At 34.8% G+C, this 22446-nt stretch overlaps 1 pseudogene across 1 annotated transcript in view; it reads right to left on the bottom strand.

Annotated features, from left to right (window-relative positions):
- The window catches only part of LOC308339032 (small nuclear ribonucleoprotein F-like), a 55720-nt pseudogene extending 50928 nt beyond the window's left edge, over window positions 1-4792 (bottom strand). The window contains exon 1 of the transcript in view: window positions 4561-4792. The product of the transcript in view is annotated as a small nuclear ribonucleoprotein F-like (transcript). The remainder of the gene's footprint in view (window positions 1-4560) is intronic.
- Between the last annotated feature and the right edge of the window lie 17654 nt (window positions 4793-22446).

Raw genomic sequence — 22446 nt, 5'->3', positions numbered from 1 at the left:
GGTTCAGAGACACAAAGTGGGTATGCTGTGTATTTGGAAATCCTGTGGGCCCAGTCTTCATATATTTTTATAAAATTTCTGAAGTTTTGAAGTATAATCAGAATGAATATTACTGAGGTTCTACCACTGATGTTTGTGCAAACTTGAACAAATTGAGTTCTTTGTAAATTTTCTCTAATGTAAAATGGGAATAATAATGCCTTAAAACATAGGTGGACAATGTAAGAATTGAATTATTAAATCAAAGCACCCTGCCCATAAAATACCCTTTAGTAATATTTTTTTACTAAAATATATATTTTAGTATACACAGAGACACAGAGAGACTGTGAGAGAGAGACACAAGTGGGGGGAGTGGGAGACAGAGAAGGAAGGAAGGAAGCCAGATGTGGGGCTCGATCCCAGGATCCCAGGATCATGACCTGAGCCGAAGGCAGTCACTTAAGGACTGAGCCACCCAGGAGCCCTGCCCTTCAGTAATATTTTATGTAACTTTATTAGTCGTAAGTTTTAAATTATTAAAAAAAAAAACAAAAAAACTTCTTGCATGTTGTCGAATGGAATTAGCTGTGGTCTTCAGCGCGCCCACCTGTTAGCAGTGTGGCTTGACAGTTCACTTGAACTCTGAGCCTTGGTTGCTCGGCTGTAAACGAAACCAAAAACAGTTGTACAGCTATGAGGTTCTTTGGTCTGAATTGCTGTAAACCGCACATCGGTGGGAAATTTGTATATTATATTTCAATTAATCCATCTTAGTTGACATTAGCATTTGTCTTAGTAAAGAAGAGCTTCCAATATCCAACTTTTCCTTGCCCGTGGGCTTCATGGCTGCTTCCTTGTTTTTTAGAAACTTGGCAGAGAGGAGCCTGGGTGACTCAGGGGGTTTTGCATCTGACTCCCGATTTCGGCTCAGGTCATGATCTCGGCATCATGAGACTGAGCCCCTTTTTGGCCTCTGGGTACTTAGCACAGAATCTTCCTGAAAATCTCTCTCCTCTCTCTGTCCTTCTCCCTGCTTGTGTGTGCACTCATGCTAGCTCTCGCTCTCAAATAAATAAAATCTTTAAAAAATCAAATACAAATAAATAAATAAAAATATAGCAGATACTAAATGTGGGAAAATAAGAGGGAGAATGAAGGACATTTACTCTAGTACTTTTGCAATAATTATTGTTAGCCTTTGTTAATATTCAAGTATTTTCCTCATTCCTATCCTTTGTGTATTTATGTATCTGTTTTCTGATCATCTTCACCATCTTTCCATCCATCTGCCTTTGTACTTGCTTTCTTCTTTATTGCTCACTCATTCCCTTCCACCTCCCATTTAAAAAAAATGGGTTTTTATGCAAAGAATAGGATTAATTGTATTTATGACTTCATAAGGCCTTGAGACATCCAACGCATCATTCTGGTTTCATTTTGGTTTACTTCAGTGTTTTATTTGTCATTCAATATGGAGTAGTTTCATCCGTTAGTATATTCTAAATTCCCATGTGTTGTAAAGCAAAGTCAGCGGTGTAATACATCTAAAAATCTATTTTAGCTCAATTATTCCTAGACTGTTGTTAAAAACATACATCCTAAAGGAAACCACCATAAATCGTTTTGGCAAATACTCTTGCCACCTCCTTTAACAAAATTCGAAGACATTAATCTATAAAAATAAATACACATACATTCGCTTCACGTTCCTTATTCATGGATTTCCTATTTGTAAGTTTGCCTATTAGACAAAATTTATAATTTGTAACCCCCCAAAATCAGTAGTTGCTGTATTTTGAAATCATTCGTGGACATGGGCAGAACATCAAAAATTTGAGTCACTCCGTGACCACGTTCCCAGCTGAGGCTGAACAAGGTGACACTCCACCTTCTCGTTTCAGCTCTCAGACTAGAAATCAGCGTCTCTTCCCCAGTGTATAGAGTGCCATGCTTTTCACATATTTATACTTTTTTTGGTGACTTTGCTGTTTCAAGAGTCTCCTAAGTTTAGTGCTAAAGCTCTGTCCAGTGTTTTTAAGAGCAAGAATGTGCCTTATGGAGAAAGTAACTTATACCCCTGTAACAATGTATAATACATGCATCATCTATACGTATTTTATTTGTATTATGTTATATGTGAAGGATACCCTGTTATAAGATAGTCCTAAATACCATTAAACACTACTGCCATTGTTTAAATAATATATAATACCTATAAAATACATAATAATGTTATACATATAAGTATACATATTAATAGGATACATAACTTTATTAGTCATATGTTAAAGTATAAAACCATAATTATGAATAAAACTTTCTGTATTTTCCACAGTGTATTTAGCTGTGATCTGTAGTTCTCTCTCTTACTTGCTTTGTGACCCTAGAAAATTAACTGACCCTATCTGAGCCTTGATTTCTCAGCTCCAAAATAATGGATTTTAACTAAGGCGTAAGTCCTAGTGCTACTGGCCGCAGTTCAGTGTTAATAAATGAATACTGTAATACATCCAGGGAAAGGAGGAGGAAATTTGCTGACCTGTACACAAGGCCTCTCTCGAAAATGCTGAAATAACATCTATAGTGTGTAATGAAACTATGGAAAAAGACTAAAGTTGTGGATTCATGAGATACCTGATAATGTATAGTGGACAGCATTGTTGTGAGGCTGAAAACAAAACAATTTATGGTCACATTACCCAGGGTCAGTAATATGTTAAACACTTCCCTGCTGATGTTGGCTGGTCTGCATGTTTCAAAAAGTAATATGGCCGAATAGCCTTAGCAGATGAGGTCAGTTCTGCAGATCAGGAGGCCGCAGGAGGGGGAAGCTGGGGAGTGGGGGGACGGCCTGATGAGTATTACACAGAAACAGGATTATGTGCAAGAGCAGATTTTCCATGCTGAGAGTTGTTCATCTCACAAAGACATTGACAAAACAACTCTACAGTGAAAATGATCTCCCAAATCTCTGGCTTCATCACTCAAAGAGAATGCAATTAGTTAATTAATTTTAAGAAATGTTAAATAAGGTATCTTAAACAGAAACACATAAAATAAGGTTTTATGTGGATAAATTGATGAAAATATTGTTGCCAGAGGTTTGCAGGAAACTGACCTTGTATTTACCCTAGAAGCAGTCGTTCTGTATTTGCTAATTCGGTGTTCACAGCAACTTTATAGAACATAAGTACTGTGGAAAATGAGAATCTATCATGTGTCCAGTCATAAATACATAGTCACATATATATGTAAATATATTTTTTAAAAGAAAAAGAAACATGAACAACCCGAACTTAATCATTGTCACAGAAATTGCCAAAGTGAATGACTTTTATGATTAACTTTTAAGTCACTTGTATGTGAAATGGTTTCCAATTATTTGCTTTCACAGAAGTTGAAAGGATCAAATCAAGTTGGTAGCTTGATACATCATTAAAAACACTTTAGATTACTGTTTGCCTTTTATCACGTGGCTTGCAAATTGTTCAAATAATTGCCAACAATGCTCCAAAGGTATTATTAAATAAAGGTTGTTTTGTGTTTTTTTCCTAACTGTGTAAAAGTGCATATTAAATAAATATTATTTATGTTAATGATACATTTAGAAAAAGTGACAAATCAATGTCAGTTTAAAGTGAAATGTTTATGAAAATAAAATTTCTGAGATATAAACATTTTATTTTTAAATATTTAAAATTAGTGTAAAAACATTTAATACAAACAAAATGCATACTGAGATATATATATTTTTTAACTTATTTAAGGGGCACCTGGGTGACTCAGTGGGTTAAGCCTCTGCCTTCGGCTCAGGTCATGATCTCAGGGTCCTGGGATCGAACCCCGCATTGGGCTCTCTGCTCAGCAGGGAGCCTGCTTCCCCCTCTCCCTCTGCGTGCCTCTCTGCCTACTTGTGATCTCTCTGTCAAATAAATGAATAAAATCTTTTAAAACAATAAATGAAATTTGAGTAGGCACAGGAGAAAAAAAAACAATTTGAAGTGATAAAAGAAGTCTCATTTCATTTATCTCCACATAGTGATCCAATTCTTATAATTCCCTTATTTTTCTCCATTGATGATCTAACAACTTTTTAATTTATAGCATTTAAAGATTTATAAATGTAATCATAAAAAATATGACTTATAAGTGGACATAAAATAGTTATGTCCATTTCTGACCACTCTTATGGTTTGTTATCTTTTCTTGGCTTAATAGTATTTTAAAACCATTAAGGCTCTGTACAAAGTATTTACATATGTTAGAGTGAATCTTCTCATTTTTGGCTTCTTTTATAAAGTTGACTTAGTTATTTGCAACTTTTCATCTATTAAAAAAAAAACGTTTTTCACGTCATTCAAAAAGCTTGGCGCTTAACTGGGATTTAAATGACTACTCATAAACAGCAAAATTTATCCACTTATTTAAATGGATATTTAAATATCCATTTATCCATTTATTTAAAATTTATTTCCTGTCTTTAATCCATTTTTTGAAAAAAACTGTCTAGAAATATATATATATGTGTGTGTGTGTGTATATATATATATATATATATATATATATATAAGTCCCTGCAAAATATGTTAAGTCTCTCATTTCCCCATCTTGTTCCTCTTCAATACCCCTGATATAAAGGACGTTATCACACCAGACTAAAACTTCACCCAGATGTCCAGACAGTGTTCCCTCTGTGTGTGCACGTAGCCATCTGTCTATACCAGGTAGCCTGTGTACTCCATTCTCAAGTGGCACCATTACTTCCTGTTAAGCCATTGAGGAAAGGTTTGGGGTTCAAGGGCAAACTCATCTCATCTCCAAGCAAGTGCTGCAGGCCACTTACACCTCCTGGTGTCATCCATCCTTCATGACTGGAGTCTTTAATTTTTTGAATTGTTTTCCTTGTCAGACTTACACATGTTTTGTATAGTTGGCCCCTTGACCCTTTAGCATGGTTAATATTCATGTGAATGACTTAATTTTTTCCTAATATTGTTTTCTAATGGATTGCTATAAAATAAGGGAACGATGTGCTCAATCCGTCCATAATTCTACAGTCTTCCTTCAATGCCTGATCTGCTTGGCTAGAACCAGTGGTTTTGGCTTTAAACAAAATCAAATTTACAAGATACATTTGGCCAGCACCGAGTTAGCTCTGAAGGAGGGAATGAATCAGGCAACATAGCGTGCATAGTCCAGTTCTGGATGGCTGATGACGCCCAGACACATTCATCAGCATGCCTGCCCTGATGTAAGAAATGAGGCTCCATGGGTTCAGACAGTCTTAATTAAAGCAAGCCATCAGACCTGGGAAACCTTCAGCTGCATCTCATTAATTTCAGGTTACACATAAGTTAAGGATTGCTCCATAATGAATCTCAACCGTGAGTTACAGATGTTCAGTTTGTTAGAGTAAATTTAGCAGGTCTCATGTAAGTGGGTCTAGCATAGATGCACTGAGTTAGTATAACAAGGAATATTTGACAAGAGTCCAAATTTGCAGGCATCCTTAGGGCTAATACATACCACAGGTAATAATGCTTCCTCTCCAATTTCTGCCTCTATTTGGCCTATATTTAGTCCAATATGTTAGATCAAATCATTAAAATTCATGACATTCACTTGGTTATTGCATATTATCATCTTCATATATCACTGGATCTGATTTCCTTGTAGTTTATTAAAAAATGTTGGGGACTAGGTGCATAATGGATATTAATTTTACAGTTTTTTGGTAATAATTTTGGTTTTGATGTCAGGGTAAAACTGTCCCCGTAAAGTAAAAAGTACGTCCTCCTCTTCTGTTTTCTTTAAAAAGTTATGAAAAATTGGGGCTATTCTTCCCTAACTACTCAACTGAATTTACTGATGAAATAAGTCGGATATATAGTTTTCTTTGAGGAAAGGTTTTGACTAATAATTCAATTCTTTTGGGGCATGGGTGTGGCTCAGTCAGTTAAGCACCTGACTTCAGCTCAGGTCATGATCTCACTCAGGATTCTGGGATTGAGCCCCACATGGGGCTCCCTGCTCAGTGGGGAGCCTGTTTTTCCCTCTCCTTCTCACTTTGCCTGCTTGTACTTTCTCTCTCTCTCTCTGTGTCAAATAAATGAATAAAAAAAAAACTTTAAATAAATAATTTGGTTGTTTTATAGATATATGGTTTGCCACATATGATTCTTTACTAGTCTGCTTTGATTTTTTATGTCATTTATTTAGTTTAAATTGTCAAATTCATTAGCATAAAGTCACTCATGTACTTAATGTCTGTAGGAGCTAGAGCTTTATGTAATATTTTATAAATATTAGTCTACTTTTATTTATCTAGTTAGTATTTCCTATCAACATTTTTAACCTTTCAAAATATCAAATTTTGATTTATTCTATTTTGTCCATTTTTTTAACCTGTTATTCTTACCTATTCTCTTATTGCTATTTTTTAAAATCTTTTTAGCTTTATTTTGTTCTCCCTCTCCTAGGTCCTCATAGAAAAATCTTTTTTTAGGATCTTATTTATCAGAGAGTATGTGTGAGCGGGTGGAGGGGCAGAGGGGAAGGGAGAGGGAGAGAATCTCAAGCAGACTCCATCCTGAGCCCCAGACAGGGCTTGATCTCATGACCCTGAGATCATGACCTGAGCAGAAACCAGGAGTAGGACACTCAACTATCTGAGCCACCCAGAAGCCCCATGGAAAAATCTTTGGTCATTGATTTTATAACTTTCTCTGCCTGTAGGCATTATAAATGCGTCTATAAGCTGTGGTTCAGTGGCATCGCCCAAGTTTGATAATTTATATTTTCCTTTTCATGTACTTCAATATATCTTGTAAGTTCGGTTATATTTTCTCGTATGACCTATGGATTATTTAGTAGAGTTTTATTAAATGTTCAAATATTGGGATTTTTTGCTGGATATTGAATTTATATTCATTTCTAACGTAATTGTTTTGATACTTTTTTGGTAAAAATTTCAATCTTGAAGTTTATTAGATCACATCTTTATAAATTTTAAATATGCAATGTAAGAGCTTGTATATGTATAAAAAAAATGTATAGCCTAAAATAGAAAGTGTGGTGAGTGTTCAGTGTACACTTAAGAGAATATATCTTCTGTACATTTCAGTGTAATATTTTTAAACATCAATTAAGTCTGTTTTCATAGAATTGTTCATGCATTCTCTACTCTTATTTTTTTTTCTCTACTCTTATTTTTGTCTACTTCTATCATTTACGAAGGGAGAGGAGTTAAACACTCCACCTGTAATTTTGGAGATGTCAATTTCTGCCCCAAGAGCTATCTGGTTTTGATTCATTTATGTTGACATTCTCTTATTAGATATATTAGATATATGCAAACATCAGGTTGTAATGTGTTCCTGGTGAACTAATTATTTTACCATTATGAAGAATTCTGTTATGTCAGGTAATACTTTCTGTCTTGAAGTATTTACCTTGTCTGAAATAGCCATATCAGCTTTTTCTACTTTTTGACTTCTAGAAACATACCTACTATGAGTTTTTGAGTACGATTTTTTTTTTAAAGACTTTATTTATTTATTTGACAGAGATCACAAGTAGGCAGAGAGGCAGATAGAGAGAGAGGAGGAAGCAGGCTCCCTGCCAAGCAGAGAGCCCGATGCAGGACTCAATCCCAGGACCCTGAGATCATGACCTGAGCCGAAGGCAGAGGCTTAACCCACTGAGCCACCCAGGCGCCCTTGAGTACAAATGTTTGTGTGGATCCATGTTTTCATTTCTATGGGGTAGATAATTAGGACTGATAAGGTTTTTTTTGTTTTGTTTTGTTTTTGTGTGTGTGTGTGTTGTTTTGATAAATCGCTTGACAATTTAATATTTAATTCCAGTGGATTGATAGGTTTTACAGTATGCTTATCTTTTTTTTTTTTTTTTTAAGATTTTACTTATTTATTTGACAGAGAGACACAGTGAGAGAGGGAACACAAACAGGGGGAGTGGGAGAGAGAGAAGCAGGCTTCCTGCCTAGCAGGGAGCTGGATGCACAGCTAGATTCCAGGACCCTGGGAGCACAGGCCTGAGCTGAAGGCAGAGACTTAAAGACTGAGCCACCCAGGTGCCCCTAGGGTTTGCTTATCTTGATGAGAAATGGTAGTACCACTTTCCACTTGAAACTGTATTTTCTGTGATTTCTAGTCACAGAAATCATTTGCTCTAGATTTGCTCTAGTCAGCAGATGATATATACATATATAAAACTCAGCATTAGGCATACTCATAGGTATGTCATGGCATCTTGTTGTAATTATAATATGCATTTCCCTGATGACTTTTTGTGGAGCATCTTTTCACGTGTTCTTTTCCCCTCACCTGTGTTTTGGTGGTGTATCTGTTAAAATTTTTCTACGTTTCTAGTAAGCTTTTCTCACTGAACTATTAAACTTATTTATACATATTCTGAAGAAATTGTATCAGGTAATGGCTTTGCTAACATTTTCTACTGGTCTTTAGTTTTACTTTCTGTTTTGTTAGAAATGCTTTTAAATAGGGTGAAGTGATGAAATCCAATTTATCTATTTTTTCTTCTATAGTTTATGCTTTGTATATCTTCCTTATGAAATCTTTTACCTATCCCAATGCAAATAGGGATCTCTATTATATTTTCTCCTAGAAGATTTTATAGATTAAATGGAAGAGCATAGATTGATTCATTTCAAGGTGATTTTTGTCATTTTTGCATATAGTGTTAAGTAAAGGTAAATAGAAGGTTATCCACATGACTATGTTTTTCTTAATTCCTTGAAATGTCTTAACACCACTGTTAAAAAGTAGTGAGTATACATAAGTAGGCCTACTCTTAACGTCTGATTCTACTTTATTATTTCATATTCTATTGGCTTTCAATTACATTTATTTTATTTTAGTAGCTTCTCTAGAGTTCACATTATACATCTTCGAATTTTCAACATTTATTAAGAGTTAATATTTATTCTACTTTCCATCTTCACTCTTGATTCCAGATTCCCACTTTCTGTCATTTCATGTCTGACACTCTACATGCTCTGTGCTGTTTTCTTTAACTTGTTTTCCTATCTGTCCCTTCCACAAACTGTTGAAGTTCTACCTTCAGTGCTACTCTTTTCTCTTAAACAGCCATTTGCCTTCAGGAAATCAGCAGAAAAAATATTGTTATTTTTCTGATATGTTTGCCATTTCTTATGCTTTTCTGAGTTTCCCACTGGTGTCATTCTTTTTCTGCCCAAAGAACGTGATTTAGCATTTCTTCTAGTACAGGTCTATGGCCTGGATCTTGAACTTTTATTTAACCGTAAATTTTCCTCCTCATTATTTTTTTTCCTGGATTCTCTGTTGAAACCTCACTTTTGGCATTTTAGTGATAGTATTGCATTGCCTGTGGCTTTTGTGGTGTCTGATGAGAAGTTAGCTGTCATTCATTTCAGTGTCGCTATGTATGTGATAGTTCTTTTGTTTTTCTGGCTGTTTTCAAACTCCTCCCACCCCACCTTATTTTTCAGCAGTTCTACCATGATGTGATTTTCTTGGTATTTATCCTAGTTAGCATCTGCTTAAATGCGTGGATCTTAAAGCATAACTGAATGTTTTAAATCAAATTGTGTGTGAGGGGAAGCAGTCATTTTATTGAAACTTTTTTTTTTTTCTTTCTTTGGTCTAATTTCAGTCCTCTCTTCCTGTGACTCCAGTTATGGGTTGGTTAAACCTTTGTTGGTGATCTTTTCTTCAGTTTCCTATTCCTTGAGATGAGATCATTTCAGTGATGGATGTTCCAGGTCCCTGATGATTTCCTCTCCCTCCAGGCTCCTGTTCACAACCTATAGTGGATTTCTCATTTTGATTATTGTACTTTTTGTTTCTGAAATCTGTGTTATTTTTTTGTCTCCATTTATTTACCGTAGTTTCCAAACTGTTTACTTAGTAAGATCATGTTTTCCTTTCGTCCTTCAAAATATTTATACTAGCTGCTTGAAAGCCTATGTCCTTCAACACAACATATGAATCCTCTTAATACCTGCTTCTATTTTCTATTAATCTTGACCAAGTGGGATATTTTTGCTTGGCATAGAAGGGCTGGTTGAAATATTTTTCTTTAAGTATTTTAAAGACACTTCCACACTGTTTCTGGTATTGCACAATTTCTGAAAATGAATGTTTAAGTTTTTGTCTTGCTTCTTCTGTATGCAATGTTGATTTTTCTTTAATGCCTTCCAGATTTTCTCTTTACATCTTTCTTTCAGCAAATTGACTTTAACTTTTTCTAACATTTTTCTTCTTTTTGTATTTCTCTTGTTGCAGTTATCTAAACTTATCACTTATGTGTTTTGTGGTCTTTGTTTTGGAAATCTGGGGCCATTCTCTTCTTTTTCCCCTCTATCAATAAAATACATGAACATTACTTTTCTGTTTCTGTCCCACATATCTTGAATGCTCTTTTGTTTTGATTTTATTTTATTTTTTTATTTTTGCATTTCACCCTGAATATTTGAACTTATCTTCAAATTCAGTGAGTCTTTCCTTAGTGGTGTCTGGTCTAATGGAGAGACTGTTAAATTTTTCTTAGAAAGAGTGAGTATAAGTTCTAGACATCAAGTTGAGAAAAACAGATGTTGTATATGTGATTTATGTCCAGAAATGGGTATGCTCCCTCCTTCTTTGTTAGGCCTTTATTCTGGAGTGGTTATAGTTGGTGGTTGGCACGTGTTTTGACGTCTTTGACGTTGTCTGCAGTTCCCAGAGACTCCACATTCATTTAGTGATGGGTCATAGTTTGTATACTTATTGTGGGTTATGGGTCTCTGGAGAACTTTCTTAGCGTTTGTCTGTCTTTCCCTCCTGACTCTGTTGTCCCTGCATTGTTGAATCACAGAGAGTGGCGCCCCTCCCCAGTGGTAGACGCTGTCGCCGCCCACGAGGTGTTGTTCATGACCTTGCTGTGCTTAGCTTCGGGCTGGGGAGTTCTTGTCTCCCCTTGCCCAGCCCAGTCATCATCAGGGAGTGCATTTCCTCAGTGTTCCTGCCTCTCTTCCATCGGTGGCAGGAAATGCTGCCCTGTAGTTAATGTCCGTCTCCTGTAAGGAGAACGTTACCTCTGCCTTTGCTCAGCAGTGAGAGTTTACTGCTTTGTATCAGTGAGGAACTCAAGGCCTGTTTGCTCTCTCTTCCAGAAGGTTTTGCATCTGCCCTTCCCCGGGAGCAGTGACTCCTACGCCTGCCCCAGTTGAGATGGGCTTGTCTCTATCCATATCTCAGTAGGCCCCCGTGTGAGAAATCAGCTGCCACCCCGTCATGAGGTTAGGAAAGGCGTTCGTATTTCTTTCTGATTCTCCACTGGCATCAGACCACCTCTGGCTTTCCCCCAGCACTAAGGAGATGCTTTATTCTTCTCCTCAACTCCCAATCTTTCTATTAAAAATTTAGTAGGAGCAGATGTAGAAAAGTCTGTGATTAAGAACCTACTCTCCGGGGCGCCTGGGTGGCTCAGTGGGTTAAGCACCTGCCTTAGGCTCAGGTCGTGATCTCAGGGTCCTGGGATCAAGTCCCACATGGGGCTCTCTGCTCAGCAGGGAGCCTGCTTCCACCTCCCTCTCTGCCTAGTTGTGATCTCGGTCAAATAACAAATAAAATCTTAAAAAAAAACAAAAACAAAAAACAAACAAAAAAACCCCACTCTCCTTTGTGCTTAGGACTCCCGGTTACTTTGAACCAGTACTCAGCCTTAGAGATTCCCTGTAGAATACTGTTACTTTTTTTTTTTTTTTTTTTTTTTAAGTTATTTGTGCCCTCCTGACGTGCGACAGTTCTTCTGTCTCTTTTCTGTTTGGGAGAGACTGCCACTCCTTGCAGTTCAATTGCCGTAAGTGACTTGCAATTTCAGCTCTTGGATCAGTTCCCAAAAAACCGTTTTTGTGTTTTATCCAGCTGTTTTTCATCTTTAGTTTGAGAGTGATGGTCTCTTGCACTTTTCTGTATGCAGGGTGGAAGTATCACTCCTTTCTTCTGTACTTCAGTGTTATTTTAAATAAGACAAGATGTTGCTCTATACACCTAATATTTGGGTTTTAGATTTTTCTCACTTGTCTATAGCTTTATGGTTAATCTTTTCTTGTTCTTCTGCCTGATTAATACCCCGTAGTGTATCCATAATCATGGGCTTCTTGGTGATGAATTTTCTTTATTTGGCTTTACTGAAAATGCCTTTGGGTTTTTTGTATTCATTTTGATTTTCAGCAGTTCTTTCGCGATGTGCTTAGGGATTGATTTTCTTCATAGCTGTTCTCGAATTTATAATTTCTTTAATTTCTTTGATTTGGGAACACGTTAAGCTATTGTCACTTTGCCCTCATTCTCTTCTTCCATCTATGATTACCAGAATGTTTACTAGACTAGGTTCTAACTATAGGCTTTAACAATGGGTTCCTGTAGCTTTCTTTCTAAAATTGATTTAACTTCCGTTATTTTTTTATGCTTAGTGTTTTTTTCCCAGCCTTACTGAAGTATGATTGAAAAATAGATTGTATACATTAGGGTTGTGCATGCAATATGATGATTTAGTACACATACGCACTGTGAAATGATTACCACAATCAAATTAATCAACATGGCCATTACCTCACATAGTTTTCATTTTGTATATATATGGTAAAAGCACTTAAGATCTCTTCTTTCAGCAAATTTCAAGTATACAATACAGTATTGTTAGAACTGTTAGTATTGTTAGAACTTTATCATTTTACAACGGGAAGTTTATACCTTTGACCAACATGTCTGTACTCCTGTCACCCCACCCCCATCCCAAAACCACTGTTCCACACTCTGGCTCTGTGATTGTGACTTTTTTACATTCCATATGTAAGTGAGAACATACATTGTTTGTCTTTCTGTGTCTGGCTTATTTCACTTAGCATGTCTTTCAGGTTCATCCATGTTGTAAATAGCAGGATTTCCTTTTCATGGCTGAATAATATTCCACTGTGTATATTATATTTCATTATTTATGCTCTATATAATGTATGTGATCATACTTTCTTAATCCATTTTTCTGTAGATTTCTTAAGCCCTCTTTTGTGTTTCCATTTCTTTTGTATTATTTATTGCCCCAGATATTTCCTACTGATAGATCCTCCAGTTCCTTAATCCCCTATTCTGTGATAACTAACATACTGCTGCATTGTCTTCTTGTATTCTCAAAGTTGAATAATGCATTTTTTCTGTTCTAAAATTACCATTTAATTCTTTTTCATAGATTCCAGTTCTCTCCTAAAAGAAATGTTATGGTCTGTAGCTCTGAGCATTTTTTTTTTCTATTATTATGTTCAGTTAGCCAACATATAGTACATCATTAGTTTTTGATGTAGTGTTCAGTGGTTCATTAGTTGCATGTAACACTGAACATTTTAAGCATTTTTGCTTTAATGTCTTACCTAATATAATTATTGTCAGCATCCTCTGCAGATGGTTGTTTCATAATTTTCTCCTAGCTTTTAGTCCTATCCCTTTGTTTCCTCAAGTGTTTAGTAATTTTGATTGAATGATAGACACTTACACAAGGAAAATATTTGAGGCTACACAGAAGTCCTCCCAAGGGTATTCACCTTTGCTTCTGGAAGGAGAAAATAGGTACATGATAATCCCTAGATTAATATATCCCAGTTAATGTGTTTACAATGATAGGACTTTGAGCTTTAGGGTATGTGGGGCTCGTCTAGGTCCCATTTTTCATTCCTCTTAAAATTCTCCTTGTGTGGTTTAGCCCTTCAGAGAGCCAAATCAAACAATGGGAGGGTCAAGAAGCCTCCCTTCCTTGATAGACCCAGACTCCAAATTTTGTCTTTAAGAGGCTGACACAATCCATGCATAGTTTCACATTCTGTTGGCTGCCTTTTCCAAAATAGATAATTTTAGGTGAAAAATTGCCCTACTGATGGGTCACAATTATCCAAGTTTCCTTTTTCATATTTTAGCCTCTCCATAAAAATTTAAATTTTTCTTGGTAAAAGCTGATCCACATTAGCTAGTATGCCACCAGTTTAAGTGAAAATACATTTGCTTTCTTTCATTTTTCTATTTTTGTTTTCATTCAAGACACATCCACACTTGAAACAATGTATTTTTTTATATCATAGGTTTTGTTGAAGTGATTAGAGTAATCTATGTAACTACAAACCAATTTACAATTTAAAACATAATGTAAAATATCACTTGAGTCACAGAATTTTGTGACAGGATAGTAGTATATGGTATTTTGACTTTATTTTGTCTACACAAACACATACACACACATAAGAGATGGAGTATGAAGTGATTTTCCTAGTAATAGCATCACAATAATGGCAGATACAGAGAAATCCTTACTTGATTACCAAGCCAATGCTTTAACCTCAATGACAATTCATTCCAGTTTCTTTTCTCCAAATAATTTTCTCCAGTTCACTGTTTCTAATATACACCTATCATCATTGGTAAAAAAAAGACAACAGACAGGGACAGAGAGAAGAGAGAGTATGCCTAAGATTTTTTAAGCCTTTGGAAATTTTTAACTTAAAAGAAAAGTGCATGAGAAATATTTGCTGTGTTCAATGATTACATCATCTATTTAATTTAAGACTCTGTGAGTAGATACTCTATAAACCAAAATTACACAGTGAAAGCTTAATAATAGTTAAGGAACAAGCTTTTGAAAAACCCTTTATTACCTTTAATGATTAAATGGTTCTTCTTCATTTATAACTTTTTAAAAAATAATTTGAGTTCCTGAAGCCTGTCTAGAATTTCTACATTAATAGAGAAGCATAAAAAACATGCCATACTCAAAAATAATTGTCCTCTGTTCTGGATAAGCGTAAACTATATATAATTCAGGATTTAACATTTTATTTACATCTCTGTACTTAATGTTATTCAGGGTTCTAGGAGTATTTTAAAGCCACTTCTTCACTTTTGTTTTCTTCTGTTCGTTGGGTTCTGTGAGCAAACTGTCTTGAAACTAGATTGGATCAATAAATTTCTATGGGAGATAAGCCTTGATTGTTGAAATAATTACAGCCTTAGTCTTAAGATAAAGAATTCTATGACGAAAGTTAAAGTTTTTGTCAAAAATAAAACCTGTTGAACTATAGAAGGCATTTTAGGTTTAACAACAAAATCTTGATGGAATTCTTGACAAAATAAGCACAGGGTATAACTCTAGTATAGTCTCCTTATTCTGTTGCGGATCATAATTAAACATTAAGCAATGTGTCAAAAGCAATGTAAAATGCAACCTTTTCTCTATGAACATCAACCACTCTCTTACAAACCTCTCACAAGCATAATTACATGTATTTTCTACTATTTAAGAAAAAGATAAATGATGAGCAAATAATTAAGTCCATTTATTCTCATTCTTATATTTCCACTGATAACTATAAGCTAATATATGATTGTCATTGTTTATCTAGTGTTAGTTAAACTCTACAAGTAGATTATGAGTCGATGAGAGATGGTAATATCTTTTTAACATAAATTATGAAGAAATTTTTTTCTTGAAGGCATCGGGGTGGCTCAGTCAGTTAAGCATCTGCCTTCAGCTCAGGTCATGATCCCAGGGATGGGATCAAGTCCTATATCGGGTGTTATCCACTAAGTGGGGACTCTGCTTCTCTCTCTCACCCTACCTTTGTGTTCTCCCTCTCTCTCTCAAATAAATAAATAAAATCTTGAAAAAAATTTGTTCTTGGGGAAATTTCATTATATTAATTTCAGAAAATTGGTGATTTATTGTCCTTAGGTTTATTGTACTGTTTATATATTATGCTATATTCATCACCATACAATACTATATACATGAACCATGATTTTCATGATTATATTACTCCTTAAAAGAATTCTAAAGATCTACATGTGTAAATCTTTCAGTTTAAAGCCATGTCCACCTCTGGAGTGCTTTCTTTTCTTGACTTTAAGCCAATAGGACATTTAGGACATCACTTTCCATGAAAGCTTCCTAACTCACAGACTACAGGATAATTAATTCCTTCAAAATCCCATTTGCATTAAAATATATTTGATTTTCTGCTATTATTATTTTGTGGTAGAATAGTCCTATAAAAAGATGTCTAGGGGCACCTGGGTGGCTCAGCCATTAAGCGTCTGCCTTTGGCTCGGGTCATGATCCCAGGGTCCTGGGATCAAGTCCCGCATCGGGCTTCCTGCTCCTTGGGAAGCCTGCTTCTACCTTTCCCACTACCCCTGCTTGTGTTCCCTCTCTTGCTGTGTTTTTCTCTGTCAAGTAAATAAAATCTTAAAAAAAAAAAAAAAAAAAGATGTCTAGTACTTGCTGTATGGAGGTGTTTTTATTTTCTTACTAATAAGTTCTTCCTTTTATGCATAACACAGCTTGTGAAGTAACAAATAAATGATATTTGGATATAGCACATAGATTACTCAAAATACTCCCTGTTACCCTTGAACAGAAGTAGTGTCCCAATATGTGTCAACATAAAGTCAATTTTGATACTGATGGACTTGTGAGATGTTTAAATTTCGCATCATAAACTAAAATTGACCATGAATAGATTAGATTTTGGAGATATACTTAGAAATGTTAAAGTTATGAAGTTTCAACAACGACTTTGAAGCAAACCTGATTATTTTGGCATACAATAAAGTAATTTAGAATCGTCAATGTGAATGTTAAACATTTAGTATTTCACATAAGACACAGAAATCCTGTGGTAATGCCAGCAGGTATGTCAACACAGAACATAGGAGAATCAAATGAAGTAAAGTCGTATTATAATCTTAAGATAAGTGAGTAGGAAATAAATGCTCTAAAATAGCATGTATTCATTTTATGTGTCCTTAAAGAAAATGAGTGCAGCGGATATGTTAAGGAATTTCAAATACTTAAAATTATATAAAATTATGAAAAAGAATCAGATGTTCAGAAGAGTAAGACATTGCATATAAGAGTATTTAATGCTGTGTAGGGATATGTTACATTTTTGTGGACTCAAAATACAAATGTCTTTTTGACTGAAACTATTGATCTTCACCCTTCTAAATGAGGATACAAAATACATGCACAATGTTTCAAATAATTTCATGTTTAGGGAGTAAGGAGATTGCACTTCCTACACTTTTGACATTACTACTATGCTACAGATAATTGTCTATAGCTGCACTAATACTGTAAAAGCTTGAGTGTATCTTTTAGAAAATTCAACTTCTGGCATAACACTGCTAAACTTGAATATTTTCTGCTGACAACGTAATATAAGAACTATATTCTCTCAGGGCATTCTGTGGTGTTATTTATATATGAGAATATTGGCTTTCTTGGCATATAAGAAGTATGTGATTTACTTAACTTTGGGGTTATCTGTGCTTTTCGTGAACACATTTTATGAAAAATAAACATGCAGTTGTGCCTAATTCATTAATAAATAGAACCCAATGGGCTACAGATATGCCACATACATTACATATTACATATACTTTCAATGAATTAGATACATATTATTGAGAAACATATTTAATGTTTCATAATGAAAGTATTTTATATTCAAATTTAAAAATTAATGTTTACGGATAAGACAAAAATGAAATTTGATTTTTTAAATCAGTCTGATGGTATATTTGATAATTATTTCAACCACATATGCTCTTTCTTGAACCCATTGTATACTTTTAACTAACTTTTGACTTTTAATTGTTTCATTGATATGAGAAAGGCTCCTTATTGTGAAGTGTTTTTCTTTGTTTTCTTTTTTTTTTTTTTAAAGATTTTATTTATTTATTTGACAGAGATCACAAGTAGGTGGAGAGGCAGGCAGAGAGAGAGAGGAGGAAGCAGGCTCCCCGCTGAGCAGAGAGCCTGATGTGGGGCTGGATCCCAGGACCCTGGGATCATGACCTGAGCCGAAGGCAGAGGCTTTAACCCACTGAACCACCCAGGCACCCCTATTGCCAAGGAAATCGTCAATATATTTCAGCCTTAAAACTTGACTACAGGGGCGCCTGGGTGGCTCAGATGGTTTAGCATCTGCCTTAGACTCGGGTCATGATCCCCAGGTCCTGGGATTGAGCCCATGTAGGGCTCCTGGCCCAGCAGGGAGTCTGCTTCTTCCTCTCCCTTTGCTTCTCCCACTGCTCGTGCTCTCTCTCTGTATCTCTTTCTCAATGAATAAATAAAATCTTTAAAAAAAATTAACTGCAAAACAATACTAGGTTCTTACCATCCTTTAAATGGAATATGTATAACTTTATATTTAGTGTTATTTGATTACATTTGCTCTATGTTGATTACCAAAATTAAACTTAAAAAGCATGTATGTAATTCTCTCAAAGAATTGGTACCTTTAATTAGCTAATTAATGTCAGGTGAACAAGAAGTCATTGCAAACATTAAAATTTCCTGCTAATGACTAAAGAAAGCTTGGCTAGGAAGTGACACATCACAGTTGATATGATGGAAAGATTTGCTCTGTCTTTAAACAATAGGGGGTGAGTTATCTAAAATTTAAACCACTATTAAAATCAATTAAAATAATCTACTTTTTAGTTTCAGTATTTGTTGCCAGTTCTAAACAATGTCAGTGATAAAATACTCTTTCGGGTACAGTATTTTTTGAGTATAGGTTCTAAATAATTTTGGCAGTTACCATTAGACTTTCATTATATTCATTATAACATATTAAATATATTTATGAATATCTAAATATACTCCTACTAGACCATGTTAATTTTTCATTTCCTTAAGGACATACTGTATTCTACGAAGAATTTAACTCCAAGAACTCCATTATGCAATGTACCTCCCACATATGGGCATATCATTCTATTGAGTCTTTTTTTATAATAGCTCAGTACAATTCAAGTTTGTTTTAGAAATCAGTTATGGCTCCAAACCTGTGTTATCAGATATCCCTTATTATATAATCCTGATTCAAAGTAAATGATAGATACATGTTATTTTGTAGAAAGTACTAAGAGCACAGTTATTTTATAGACAAAAACAAAACTTCGGTCATTTCCTTGAATGCTAAGAGAAATCCCTAGTCCAGTTTAGCAAAGTTGCAGGATGAAAGGCAATAAATAAAACTGAGCTTGATTTCTTGTGACAATAGAATTGAGTAATTGCATATGAAAATTGAAATAAAGCCAATAACATTTTTAAAAATATAGAGGTGAAGTAATTACAGGAAAAATATATGCCAGATTGATATGCCGAAACCTGTAACATCAATGAGAGAATTCAAAATAAAGGGAGAGCTACGTTATATCCATAAGTTGAAAGATTTAATACCGTTTAGATGTCATTTCTCCCAAAATTCATCTAGAAATTCATTGTGAGGCTGATAAAATTTCCAGCAGAATTTTTGTAGATCTGGTCCATGGGTTTAAAACGTATATGGAATTACAAAGGACCAAAGTTCTGAAAAAGAATTATGTAACTAAGACCCCAATAACCTGAGTGCAAAATTTACATTTAATAGCCTACTTTATTATGATAGCTTATCATAAGAGTAAGCATGTAGATAAATTAGAGAAATAGGCCTATACATATGTGATGAATTAATTTGACAAAGGTGCCCAAGTAATTCAACAACAAAGGGTAGTATTTTCAACAAATTGGACCTGATAAGCACGCTATATTTTAGGAAACAAAAAATCTGGGGTGACTGGGTGGCTCAGTGGGTTAAGCCTCTGCCTTTGGCTAAGGTCATGATCCCACGGTCCTGGGATCGAGCCCCACATTGGGCTCTCTGCTCAGCAGGGAACCCGCTCCCCCCGCCCTCCGCCGCCTGCTCTCTGCCTACTTGTGATCTCTCTCTCTGTGTCAAATAAATAAATAAAATCTTTAAAAGAAAAATCCTATGCCCAAATCTAATGCCAAGCATATATACATGTTGAAAGAAAACACTGGAGAAATACAACATGGCAGAGAAAGAATTCTTAGGACATAAAACAAATGAAAGCTAACTTTTAAGAAAAGAGATATACTTTAAATATTTGGCTCATCAGTAAGATATTATGAAGATTACACGATTTATTTTCAAAACTCCTGTTTATGAATAGTCTATTGTTATATACTTGGGAGATAATATTTGGAAGTGCTTACCTCTAAAAGATTTATACCCAGTGTTTATGGAAGATTCTTACACTCATTCATAAGGAAAAAAAACCCAACTAAAAAATTGTTAAATAGTTGAACAGTTGCTTTAACAAGGATGAGATATGAATGGAAAATAGATGAAAAATACTCATAATTATTCATTAGGAAAATGGAAGTTGAAAACAATCCAAGATACCACTACACATTGACCAGAATGGCTAAAATTAAAGACAAAAGAAAAAAAAAAATGAAGCCTTCGGAAGGTTGAAAGGCACCTTTGACCCTCATATAGTCCCGATAAGAAAAAAGAATGATAGAGACATTTGAAAGTGTTTGGTAATCTCTTTATAAAGTGAGCCCTAACCTTGCCATGCCACCTGTCCTCCTCATTTTTAGGTAGTTACTAAAGATAAAAGACCTAAAGCCCTAAACACCAGTGCTCATAGCAGCCTTTTCTATAACTATGTAAACTTGTTATCACCTGAAAGTGTGTTATATGGTCAATAGATAAATTAGAATTTATCCATAGTGGAATTATCACCATAAAAAGAATAAACAAGATTTTATAGATAAGATCTATACAAGGATGGATCCAAAAAGCATAAAACTAAGTAAGTCCAAGACAAAAGGCAACTTTGGGGTAAAAGTTTTTTTTTTTTTTTTTTTAAGATTTTATTTATTTGACAGGCAGAGATCACAAGTAGGCAGAGAGGCAGGCAGAGAGAGGAAGGGAAGCAGGCCACCTGCCGAGCAGAGAGCCCGATGAGGGGCTCCATCCCAGGACCCTGAGATCATGACCTGAGCCGAAAGCAGAGGCTTTAACCCACTGAGCCCCCCAGGCGCCCCTGGGTAAAAGTTTGAAGAGAACAGAAAACTTACATAAATGTCTCAAATTATTTCTCCTCAATTATCAATTACACAAAAATAGGAAGTTTACAGTGAAAAAGCTTCCTGGACAACACTTCAGTTATTAGTATTAACATCACCAATAACAGGACACACTAACATCACACATAACAGTCCTTCAGTCGTGCATCCTGGACATGGCTTTACTGTTTCATATTCCTATTAGCCAAATTAGGTAGCTTTGCCACTCAAAGTAATTTATCAGCATGACTTAAAGGACTCAAAGTCTTGAAGGTAAATACCTCTGAGTGGGTAAAAAGAGAGCAGTTAAAGGCTGTTGCTTTTGTATTGCTTATTTCCTGTTTTATCATTTCCTATTTTATTTTCGATTTTACTGCACATATTTGAAATGTATCCAAAATTAGAGAAAAATCAAAGTTGAAAGGGAACATAGCCTTATATCTGGATTTATAAAATTTTTATTATGCCAAGCATTGGCTTTTCTTCCATTTATGATAACTATATTTTCAAGAAATTATAGGCTTTAAAAAACATTCAATTGATGCCTTATTTTTAAAATTTTTTGTTTCAATTTATGTGTATTACCATTTTTTTAAAATTAAGACTTTTTTAGATCATTTGAAAGTTCACAGCAAATTGAGGGGGGATACAGAGACGTTTTGTGTACTGTCTGCCCCCACACATGCATAACCTTCCCCAATAAAAACATCTCCCATCGGAGTGGTGCTTTGTTAGAACTGATGATCCCACTTAAATACATCATAACCACAACGTCCATAGTTTGTATTATGGTTCACCCTTGGTGTTTTTATCTCCTTAAATTATTGATTCATTTATTGCAGTCTCTTTAGTATAATAAAGCATTTAGAGCTATAAATGTTTCTTTCCACTCAGCACTGTCCATATCAAATATGATTTATGTAGTGTAAACCTTTTATTTGATCTTTCTTAAAAGTCAGTAATTGCAGTTTGGATAATCTAGACATGGGAATGATCTCTATAGAGAGTGTTTTCTCTAACATTTACTCAAATTGTTTCATTTAAATGGATTTTTCTCATTAAGTTCCAATTTTACTGTATTGAGAGAATTTATATTTAGTCAAATCATCTTTGCTTTTCTTAATTTCTCATAGCCAGGGAAAAAAATAAGATGTATCAACATGATGTATTAAAGCTTTGTAGAGGGGTGTGTGTGACACAGAGAATACACATAGCATGTATACACTTTACATTAACTTAATGAAATACATTATTTACGTGTTCTATATCTTTTTTTTTTTTAATTTACATCCTTCCTCAAATGAGTGAGACTATGGTCCTAAAGTCTCCCAATATTATTGCATTTTACTTATTTTTTATAAATGATGTAGTTCATACATTTCGTATAATGTGAGCTATTGAAACAGTTACAACTTTTTTCATCTCTATGTAGATATCAAAATCTCCGTTTTTCCCCCAGCTCTCTCTTTTTATCAGTAGAATTTTTTTTTC

Source organism: Martes martes, assembly GCF_963455335.1.
Source record: "Martes martes genome assembly, chromosome: 2".
In the NCBI taxonomy this organism is placed as follows: Eukaryota; Metazoa; Chordata; class Mammalia; order Carnivora; family Mustelidae; genus Martes; species Martes martes.
This window is presented reverse-complemented; position numbering and strand designations above follow the sequence as displayed.